The following is an 11,690-nucleotide window of genomic DNA, read 5'->3' on the forward strand; positions in this document are numbered from 1 at the left end:
ATGCTGGTCTCTGGGTAATGGTGGGACACAAGCCTGGTCCCATGCACTGGGTATACATTCATATTTATAGGCTGCGGAATAACATCTGGGTAAAATAAGGATAGATGTTGCTTGCTAGGAACCCTCAGAGTTATTTTAAACGAATCCAGAGATCATTTGTGTGGCATTTGTTATAATAAAAGGAAAATGGGGATGTGGAGCTGCTGGCGGCTACAGAGTAACACTCTTCTTCTACAATGTAACATCAAAATAAACCAGCAACATGCACTTCCTACAGTGTAGCAAATCAGCCGCGCCTGGGAGAACATGAGGAGTCAGGAGACTGTTATCTTCCATAAGGTTACATGACATGTGGAAATACAAGTCTCAGCATGCCAGGCCAGTTTTAACATATACAGCTCCACGTCTTAGCCCTGCTGCAGACACTATAGGCTTAATTCACAAGGTGACTTTTATTTTAGCCATGGGATTGTCATTTTCAGCTCATTGGACTCTCATTGGCTGAAACTCATCTTTTTAAAAAAAAAAAAAAAAAATTAACCACTTGCTTACCTGGCACTTTAAACCCCCCTCCTGCCCAGACCAATTTTCAGCTTTCAGCGCTGACGCACTTTGAATGACAATTGCGCGGTCATACAACCCTGTACCCAAATTAAATTTTTATCATTTTTTTCACACAAATAGAGCTTTCTTTTGGTGGTATTTAATCACAGCTGGGATTTTTATTTTTTGCTAAACAAACAAAAAAAGATGGAAAATTTTGAAAAAAAAAATCACGTTTCATAGTTTGTTATAAAATTTTGCAAACAGGTAATTTTTCTCCTTCATTGATATGCGCTGATGAGGCAGCACTGGTGGACACTGATAGGCACATTTAAGGCGGCACTGATAGGCACAGTTAAGGCGGCACTGATAGGCATATTTAAGGCGGCACTGATAGGCACAGATAAGGCGGCACTGATGGGGACAGAAGGGGGGGCACTGATGGGCACAGCTAAGGCGGCACAGATGGCCACTGATGGGCCCTGATAGGTGGCACGGATGGGTGGCATGGATGGGTAGCACGGATGGGTGGCACTGATGGGCACTGATAGGTACCACTGATAGGTGGCACTGATGGGCGGCACTGATGGGCACTGATAGGCGGCAATGATGGGTGGCGCTGATGGGCAGCACTGATGGGAACTGGTAGGTGACACTGATGGGCACTGATAGCTGGCACTGATGTGGAGCACTGTTGTTGAGGCACCAATTGTGGGCACTGATAGGTGGCACTGTGGGCACTGATGAGTGGCACTGTGGGCACTGATGGGTGGCACTATGGGCACTGATGGGTGGCACTGTGGGCACTGATGGGTGGCGCTGGTAGGCGGCACTGCTGCCTGTTGCTAGGTGGCACTGGCAGAGGGCACAGGTGGGCACTAATAATCTGGTGGCGCTTGCCGTGATCGGGACTGATGTCCCTCTAACGGCCACCGGTGATCGTCTTTTTTTCCTCCTCATGCTGTCAGTGTGAGGAGAAAAAATAGCCGATTACCGGCTCTGTTGATGTCACATGATCAGCTGTCATTGGCTGACAGCTGATCATGTGGTAAGGGGTCAGGATCGACCCTTCACTCCGATCTGTGATCAGGCGAGTCTCATAGACTGCAGGGGGCAAGCAGGCCGCTCGTGCACGGGACAACATCAATGGACGTAGTCCCGGCAAAGCAGGCCCGCGGCTATAGCGCTGATCTCTAGAGGTTAATAAGAATCTTTTTTTTCTGATGCGTTAGCTTTGTGAATGGAATCTATATCACCGCCAGCAGAACCCAGTAGATGCCAGCAGATCCTCATTCTGGGGTGCAGTGATGCCATTAAATGTGTGCTTTTTCTAATAATATAATTCAAAGAACCACCATAGCAACCAATTAAATAAGAGTTTTCATTTGTCCACTTTAAAGCGGTATTAAACCCAAAACCAAGAATGTAATATGTTACAGCCTACCAATCATTAGATGTGGTGGCTGCATACGTTCTCTTTTCATAGGGGTTTTCCTTCTGTTTGCCCCTGGTGATCTGGCCAGTAACACAACTAGGGGCACTCTAATACACCTCCTGATTAGAGTGCCCCTACTAGCAGATTTAAATTAACTAACAAATTGAAGCCAAACTCCAGCTAACACTTTATAACAAGTTAAAACAATCAGTTCTTTTCCTTTTGAGATAAAGGTTTTACATAAATAAATAAAAGCTGGTAATTGTAAGCACCCTTGCTAGTGTTAAATGGTTTGTCTCAGCACTCTCAGCAACTGATACACTCTGCTGAAGAGTTTGTTCTGTTGAAAAACAACAGACTCACTGGCTGGATCACCAGATGAAAATAAAAGAAAGAAAGTCTAAAATGAAAACAAATGCAGCCACCACATCTAAAATTGGTAAACTGCAATATAACAAAAATTAGTTTATTACTGCTTAAGCTGAATTCTCTTTGGCTCCTGTGGAATATTGCACATATCTGCTCTTCATATTTTCACTATATCACTGACTTTAAAGGAGGAAAGCTTCAGGTAATTTCCTAACCTATGTTAGAGCAATTGTTTCTGACGGATGCCATAGGTAACGCATTTATTTGCATTTACACTGATTTTTTATCTTATTAAGTACCATCAATTAACAAAAGTGTATGTGACAAACAGGCAAACAGTTCAGGAGATGGGAAGAAGAGGCCCAGAGCTCTTCTACTGTGCAGCCTGTGCTGCCCATTGGTGTAAAACATCCAGGGGGACATTAAGAGCTTGATTTACTTAGGCATTAGGTTTTTTACTTAGCCCAGTAAACCTGTACTCACTTCAAATGACTCATTCTGGGCAGAAAGGTTCCCATTTTACTATCTGAGCACCAGGACTTGTTTTAAATGACTACATGCTTTTATTGTAGAAATAAAAGAAAACTCTTTTGTAAATTACCTCTTTAGTTGTATAGTTTATGGAGCAATAACCATGGTAAGAATAATTATTTAGCATGCTCATGGTTTCAAGCAAGTTCATTTGAAAGCAGAGATCTGTCCACAAACATGTGCAAATGGTCATGAGAAATATTTTGAATAGCATTTGTGCAATTTGTATGTGTATAGGATCTATCTATCTATCTATCTATCTATCTATCTATCTATCTATCTATCTATCTATCTATCTATCTATCTATCTATCTATCTACACATAGCAAGCAAACATGTAGAATTGCATACTTGAGTGTTTACTTATGGACTACCCCATGAGAGTATATATATTCCAGTGCAGAAAGCCAACCATATGCTGTGTGTTACTGATTTGAACATTCTACATTCATGTTGATTACACAGTACTTTTGTCATTAAAAAGACATTATTATTTTCTAGAGCTTGTTTGTTCATGAAGTAGAATTCTTGCTGGCTGTGTGTTTGTGTGTGCACAGGCGCGTGAATATATATATGGAATACATGTGCATATGTACAGGGTTGGCATGATTAAAGCAGGTATACACTCAGGCAATACAATCTCATAGTATTTTATTTTTATATTTATTTATTTCAGGTACTTATATAGTGCTGTCAATTTATGCAGCACTTTACATATACATTGTACATTCACATCAGTCCCTACCCTCAAGGAGCTTACAATCTAAGGTCCCTAACTCACATTCATACATACTAGGGACAATTTAGACAGGATCCAATTAACCTACCAGCATGTCTGTGGAGTGTGGGAGGAAACCCGAGTACCCGGAGGAAACCCACACAGGCACAGGGAGAACATGCAAACTCCAGGCAGGTAGTGTTGTGGTTGGGATTCGAACCAGCGACCCTTCTTACTGCTAGGTGAGAGTGCTACCCACTACACCACTGTGCCGCCCTGAGCAGCTGTAGGATGTTAATGTAATGTTAAAATGTTATCTTGTTCTTAAATATGCAGCCATGAAGGTCCTTATTCAGGGACTTCCTGTTATGCAATGACAACTGTCTTCCGGTTGGGCTCTTGTGCTGTCACCTTGTCCCAATCTTCCCTGGTGGAGGCTACAAGCAGGTGTGCTGACACACATTACATACATGGATCACCATTGTCACCAATGGCAAAGATCATGAGCAGCCAACACAATGGGGGGATTTACTAAAACTGGAGCGTGCAAAATCTGATGCAGCTCTGCATAGAAACCAGTAAGCTTGCAGGTTATATTATCAAAGCTTAATTGAACTAGTTGGAGTTAGAAGTTGATTTGCTACTATGCACAGCTGCACCAGATTGTAGGTGCTACAGTTTTAGAACCCCCCCCCCCCCCCCCCCAGTGAGTGCATAGTTACAAAGTTACATAGGTTGAAAAAAAAGAGACACATCTGTCTAGTTCACCCAATAGAAAACAAAAAGAATAAATAGGACACATCCATATATTGAACCCCATACCCGCAGTTAATCCAGAGAAAGACAAAACCCCTTATAAAACATGGTGCAATTTGCTCTAATTTGCATGTATAAGGGACATGGCTAAAAGAGGCTGTAGGAGATCAGCAACACTGAGATGCATTAAATATGAATAAAAAAAAGATTTAAGAAAAAAAATGATTTTTTTTTATGATGCACAGTGCCTTAGCTAACTAAATATTATCAAATGTAGGCCCACTCACCCTTTTGCTAGGGCTGGCAGCACATCCTAAGGCACCAAGAAACACACACGACTGTTTTTAAATTCAGCATACTGCAATGCATAGCATTTGCATTACATAGTGCTATAATGACTATAGCTATATATTGGGTTATCTCTAAGTGAATGGCACCACAACACACACATTAGGGTCGATATACTGAAGGCAATTATACTATGCACTGCAAGTGCAGTTGCTTCAGATCTTAGTAAATTGGGGGAAGCTCTGCTGATTTCTATCATTATTAGTATTATTATTATTATACAGGATTTATATAGCACCAACAGCGCTTTACAACATGAGGGCAGACAGTACACTTACAATAGAAATCAATACAGGAGGGATCAGAGGGCCCTGCTCTTTAGAGCTTACAATCTAGAAACCCAATCATGTGCAAGAAAAAAATGCATTTTTTAAAATGGTCTTTGCAAGTGATTGGGTATTGTTTGCAAAGCAAAGCTTTACCTCATTTATGAAACTCTGGAGCAACTGCACTTGCAGTGCACAGTATATTTGCTTTTCAAACCCATTGTAACATGCAGTAAAGTGCATTGTGGTAATGCATGGTCTAATGTCATAGGTGTGCGCAGCCTATTGTATTAGGGTGTGCACCCCAAAGCTCAAACACACATGCCTTTTTCTGCAGCCTAAGCTGCACGGGACAGTTAATGAATGGGAAGTGCTCTGTGCTGAGCGGATTCCTGTTCATTCACAAACTGAAGCATAGTAAATACAGTTTTTCTATGCTTCCGTTTTGAATGGACACAGTGAGTGAGTGTATACACTGTGTTCATTTAGAAAAGGAAGGGGTCGTTAAATTACATATTTACTAGCCCCTTCCCCTGCTGTCCATCCTGAAACATCCTCCAGGGGGAGAGGGGAGGAGGGAAGCCAGCAGCACTGTAGGGCAGGGGGGCCAACAGGAAACGGGGAAGCCCGGGCAGTAGGGGGAATCGGCACCTCACATAGTGATTAGGATGTGCCCAGGCACACCTGGCACACCCCCTGTGCACGTCTATGTCTAATGTCTATTTTTCCCGCTATGGAGAGCATAGCTACCCAAAAACAAGAGATGATCACCTCAACTAGCAATCTTCAGCTGGATTGGGCTGTGATCTCTTCACCACATTTACTGTATGACCCATAGCTGGCCGCCTAGGAAAAAAATCTATTACTGTCACTACTGTCCCCTCCTTGTGATAATAAGTACTGGCTGTGTCTACCAGTGCCACTGTTCTCCTCTTCCCACCCATTCCACCTAATAAGCCCAAACATTTAAGTGAGCCAGACTTTCCTGTGTAGACATAGGTCATGAAGGGAACGCCTGTCGCTTTGTGCATCCATGGAAAACTTGGGTTGACCAGAGCTGCCTGTGGAAAATTCGATATATAAGCAATTTCACATTCTGTGATTAACTTATCATAATTTTTTTATTCATTCAGAAACTGAGCAGCTCAGTGAAGCAAAACACATTTTCCTAACTTTATGCTGCATTTATACCCATTATAATAAAAAAATGGGAGCTGCCATTTCTGACTTGATTTTAATGATGGAGGCTCAAAGGCTGTTATCCTGATCCCGATCTTACCAGCCACTCATATGGAGCAAGCATGCATGATAGGATTTCAAATCTCACTGGCTGCTTGCTGGTTCCTGGTAGTGATACACTAGAAAATGAAGCCAGGAACAGGGGAGAAGCCCTACAGTTTGTACTTTTAGAGACAACTATAAAGAAAATCTTTCATTAGATATGTATATTGACTCCCATTGCTTGTGTCCTAAAAATGTTAGTTGCCTGACTGTTTGGATTGTGGATTACAAATTATGGAATCATAAGGGTCAGCATAACAGCAATGCAACTAGCATTTTCAGAAGAAGAGGTCAGCAATGGCAGCAACCATGTTTCTCATATGAAGGTCTCTTTTAAAGTGTCACCAAACCCACATGATAAAAAACTATCAATAAATGGTGTATTATATCCATGATATCATTGATGGATGGTCTTCAGCTTATACCCTTGTTAACCATGTTCTTGAAAGCTTGCTAGACTCTAATATTGACCTGGCTACAGTATGTCTGGCTCTTCTCTGGATTATCCATGCCTGCTCATGTCTGCTGCACACCTGTGTTACCAACCTCGGCCTGGACTTTGAATAAGATGACTTAAAAAACTGCAGGTAGAAGCACACATAAGTGTCACTAAACCCACATCATAAAAAAACACCAAAAAAATGTGTAATACTTGCTGTTCATACTCACCCAATCACTATGAGATTTGTTTTCTGTATTCTGCAAAAAAACTGGTTGATCCTGCTGCTGCCTATCTCCACCTTCTGTCCATGTCCCCAATTCAGAGATTTTTCAGCTGTGGTGACAACTCAGCACATGCTCAGTATTCCGTGAGTTTCTATGCTGAGCATTTCCTCCTATGACATCTGAGCAGCCCATGTGACTATAGAGTCACACATGTGGGTGTATACACAGTGGTAAATTACAGCCCACTCCCTCCCTTCTCCTCCACGCCCACTAACCAGCTAAACACAATGGGGGGGGGGGGGGAGGGGGATAGTACATGTATATTATTGTATAGTATTGGAGGCTTCACCTCCTTCTTATTCTAAGACACAGGCTGGAGGGCCATGACACAACCTGGCAGAAATCTGCCCACACCATGTTATTGACACAAAATAATAAAGATTTGATTTCAAATATATATTTGTATGACAATTTAAAACAGGTTATTGATATTAATTATTTATTTTTACTTTGTTTTCCAAAGGCTGTTTTTTTTTTAAATTTTGACCAGTAGAAGAGGTCTAGAAGCTCATCCTGCTTATGTTTCTCTGCAGACAGGCTGGGAAAGAGCTGAGTCATGTGACAGCTGTATATTGATTAGCAAAAAGGTACTTAGATGTTTCTTCCTAAAAAAAATAATTATAGTGCCATCATCCACATACAGAAATAGAAGGGATAATTTAAATTAAACAGTGTGTGTTTAGTACCACTTTAAGCAATGCTAGTTAGGCTTGAAGATTTTGACTTTTATAGGAACATTATTTTAATTATCAAAAGAAGGACCACCCTCATATTTTTCTGTGTGTGTTTTTTGAGATTCTTCGAACTGGCAAAACATTGGCATCTGCTGATTTACAAGCAGTATCCCAAAGCTTTTTACTTTCAGTAGAAATTGAATGCCTGAGCTGCTTTATTGCCTTCACCACAGATGTTTTGGGTCAATCATCCTCCATCCACCAAATCTTTGTTTATAATATGGAAGTTTGAGAGTGTACAGTGTAGCTGGGTAAAATCTTTGTTCTCTCCTTTTTTCTTTATCCTTTCATTATACCCTGGTTTGTGGTGTATCCCTGCTTTATCAAGCCAAATCTTCTGATCTTGCTCAGAGAGAGAGAGGAGTTCACCAGACCAGGTCTGATAAAATCACAGAAAGAGAGGAAAGAAGGAAAAAAAATGCTTTGATTCTTTGGGCATTCCGACTCAGACCCTTCACCTTCCCAGAGACAGTTTTATGGCAGGGCCTGTAAAGGCTACAGAGACTGGGGAAGAGTAAGGTCACAGGGAGTTCTTTCTAAGCTCCATTCACAGCAGAAACTGGATTCCAAAACCTGGGAATTACCAGAGCTGCCCTTTACTGCACTGAGTCTACCCCTACATATACAGTGCTTGCAAGACTTGTGAAAGGTCTTTCTTATGGAAGATTGTTCCATAAACAGTAATGATTTTTCCCCCCTCAAAAAAAATGTACATTTTAAAAATAGACATTGAACTGTACAAGGAAATGTGAAACCGATGAGAAAATATGTATGGCTAATATTTATGACTGTTCAATTATCTTAGGACGGAAAAAATATATCTGTAAATACTTTTTTTTCCAACAAAAATGGCTGAAAAATTCCAGTTCTACAAGTTTATTTTTTTCAGAGGCATTCATTTTAGAACAATCTTTACTGCAAATGGAAAATGTGGGAAACAACACTGCGCTAACTAAAATAAAAATAAAAAAGTGAGCAGCTACATACAGTGTGACAAAAACAGTAGGAATAATGAAAAAAAAAATGTAGCGCATAATAGACATACACAAATATCGTGATATTGGTGTAAAATAAGAAGTCCATAAACATATAAGAACTTTGAACAAAGGTCAGTGGGTTAAATGAGTAATAAACAAAAGTTCTGATTGTTTAATGTAAAAATATGTGATGAATGTCCAAAGGTGTATGGATATGCAGGTGGCAACCCAAAAGGTGAATTTCCAAGTATGGACACTAGGTGTATAGATCCGTCCTTGGGAACAACATCAAAGAAAAACGACATCCATGGAAGAGTAGTATATGTATGCTCTTACCGGATCTGATGGACTCTGATGTCAGCGACATAGAGTCTAAACGGGCAGTGTGCCACATATGGCAGATGTAGGGATGTCCAGATGGTTGGGACCTCAGAAACGGACTCCACAGGGACCTTACGAGTCGGCCGTTAAACTGGAACTCGAAACTTGGAATCTTGTGGAGAGGGTGACCAAGGGCGGGCACACGCTCACATCAAAGGGATATGTGGAGAAAAAAATCACTTCCACATAGTGCTTCTCCTCATGTTTTCAGACTGACCTGTCTGAACACATGAGGAGAAGCACTATGTGGAAGTGATTTTTTTCTCCAAGTTTCGGCTGACTCGTAAGGTCCCTGTGGAGTCCGTTCCTGAGGTCCCAATCATCTGGACATCCCTACATCTGCCATGTGTGGCACACTGCCCGTTTAGACTTTATGTCGCTGACATCAGAGTCCATCAGATCCGGTAAGAGCATACATATACTACTCTTCCATGGATGTCGTTTTTCTTTGATGTTGTTCCCAAGGACGGATCTATACACCTAGTGTCCATACTTGGAAATTCACCTTTTGGGTTGCCACCTGCATATCTATACACCGTTGGACATTCATCACATATTTTTACATTAGACAATCAGAACTTTTGTTTATTACTCATTTAACCCACTGAACTTTGTTCAAAGTTCTTGTATGTTTATAGACTTCTTATTTTACACCAATATCACGATATTTGTGTATGACTATTATGCGCTACATTTTTTTTTTTATAAATCTTTACTGCATTTTTTCTCTTTATTTGTGAAGGATATTTTTATAGAGGTTGTACAATCTGAGTTTAACTAGGAAAGAGGTTTGGGTCAAGCATGGTTTTTGGGTGAGCCCAACATGTTCGCAGTTTGCAGACACAACAAACTAATGTACAATTTGCTGCCACAGCAGCCAACTGCCAATAATGCACTTCCTGGCCTTTTAACTATGCATTTGCATAAGTCAACCCCTAACTAAAAAGAAATTGTTTCCCAGCAGACAGGGCCGGGACAAGGGGTGGGCAGGAGGGGTAGCTGCCCCAGGCACTGTGGTATCATGTTAGATGTGGGGGGGGAGCACCGCAGGGAGATTGGGGGAGGGCATTTTTGTTGGGAGGAGGAATTTGAGAGGCAGCAGGGGAAAATAATTGTTCTAGGATGTGAAGTCGGAGGGGGGGGGTGTGCTAGGAGGGGTGATTTGTGTTGCAAGGGTGGTGGGAGAAGAGGATTTGTGCTTTAATGGGGGAATAGGATTTGTGCAAGGAGGAGACTTTAATTTTTTAGGGGGGGAGATTTGTGCTAGAAAGGGGCTTTGGAGTGGGGGGGGGTGTGTACTCAGAGGGGAAATTTGAGGGGTGGAGGATTTGTGCTAAGAGGGGTGATTTTTTTTTTGGGGGGTGGCATCTGTGCTTGAGGGATTTGGGGGATGGAGGTTGCAAAGTTTTCTACTGGAAGAGCAGATTTCACCGGGGGGGGGGGGGGGGGGGATCGGGGTTGTACTGGAAGGAGGTGAAATGTATGCTTAGGGGGTAATCATGCAGATTAGTGGCCATTTTTTTTTGGAGGAGGGTATTTTTGCTGACACACAATGCTCATACATCTTGGGGGGGGGGGGGGGGGGGGATATAGCATGGCATGTTTGCCCTGGGCTCTAGGTGACCTTGTCCTGGCATTGCCAGCAGACATTTGTCAGTGTGGGTTGGGGTAGTTTAGGCAGAACTGAGAGTTTGCATGTAGGGAGAGTTAATTTGCTATGCAGTGCTATATTGTGCTACATTACTGTGAATTGCAGTGTTGTAGGCTTCATATTCTTGTGTACCCCCTCCTGTATTCACAGTTCAGAGACCAAACAATCCTCTTCAGGGCTATCTTTTTGTATGTGTTGCTGTTTAACTGCTGGATCTCCCTTGCAGTCTCATCATGTGGCAGACCATACTTGGGTACCATTGACTGGATAGGAGGAAAATGAGAGAGAGGCAGAAAAGCAGTGAGAATCTTATCCCAGAAAAGGGGCAACTTGCAGAGGACTAGAGGGAGCAGCCATCCTATTTTATCAAACCGCACTGCTTCACAGGTAGAGGCCACTGCTTTCTCCATAGCTGGTCTTCAGAGTTCTGTAGTGTGGGGTATTTTTTAACTTCTGGGCTGTGAACAGCACCATCGCAGTTTGCAGTCTCTGTCTGCAGTGTATTAGGTGTGGTAAAACTATCAGCCATTAAATTACTACAAGCATGCAGAGACACATGAATCTGCACCACAAGGTTTGGTGGGAGCAGCACCTCAATGACACCAGTCAACATGAAAAGTTCTGCACTTTTCCTCTAGCTCTCTGTTCCTTCTTTTCCACCGCCTAGATTCTCCAGCTGCATCCACTTCAACATCGGTGGCCTCTAGTGATAAATCGGGAAGTCACTCGAGGTGTTTCAGAGGCTTATGTTATGCCACACGAAGTAACAAAGATGGTCACAGGGCCAAGCAAAGTCTTGAACTCCAAATTCTACCCTGCTTTCACCTCCCACATTCTTCATCAAGTAGTTGTTTTACGCACAGTTGCTGGAGCAGAATTAAAAAATGTCCCTGTATCACCCCCATGTCCAGCGTCTCAATGCCAGCTTGGTACCTTTGTGACATATATGGCCAGTTTAAAGGATTATGTATAGT

This window comes from Aquarana catesbeiana, linkage group LG02, assembly GCF_042186555.1.
Source record: "Aquarana catesbeiana isolate 2022-GZ linkage group LG02, ASM4218655v1, whole genome shotgun sequence".
Lineage (NCBI taxonomy): Eukaryota > Metazoa > Chordata > Amphibia > Anura > Ranidae > Aquarana > Aquarana catesbeiana.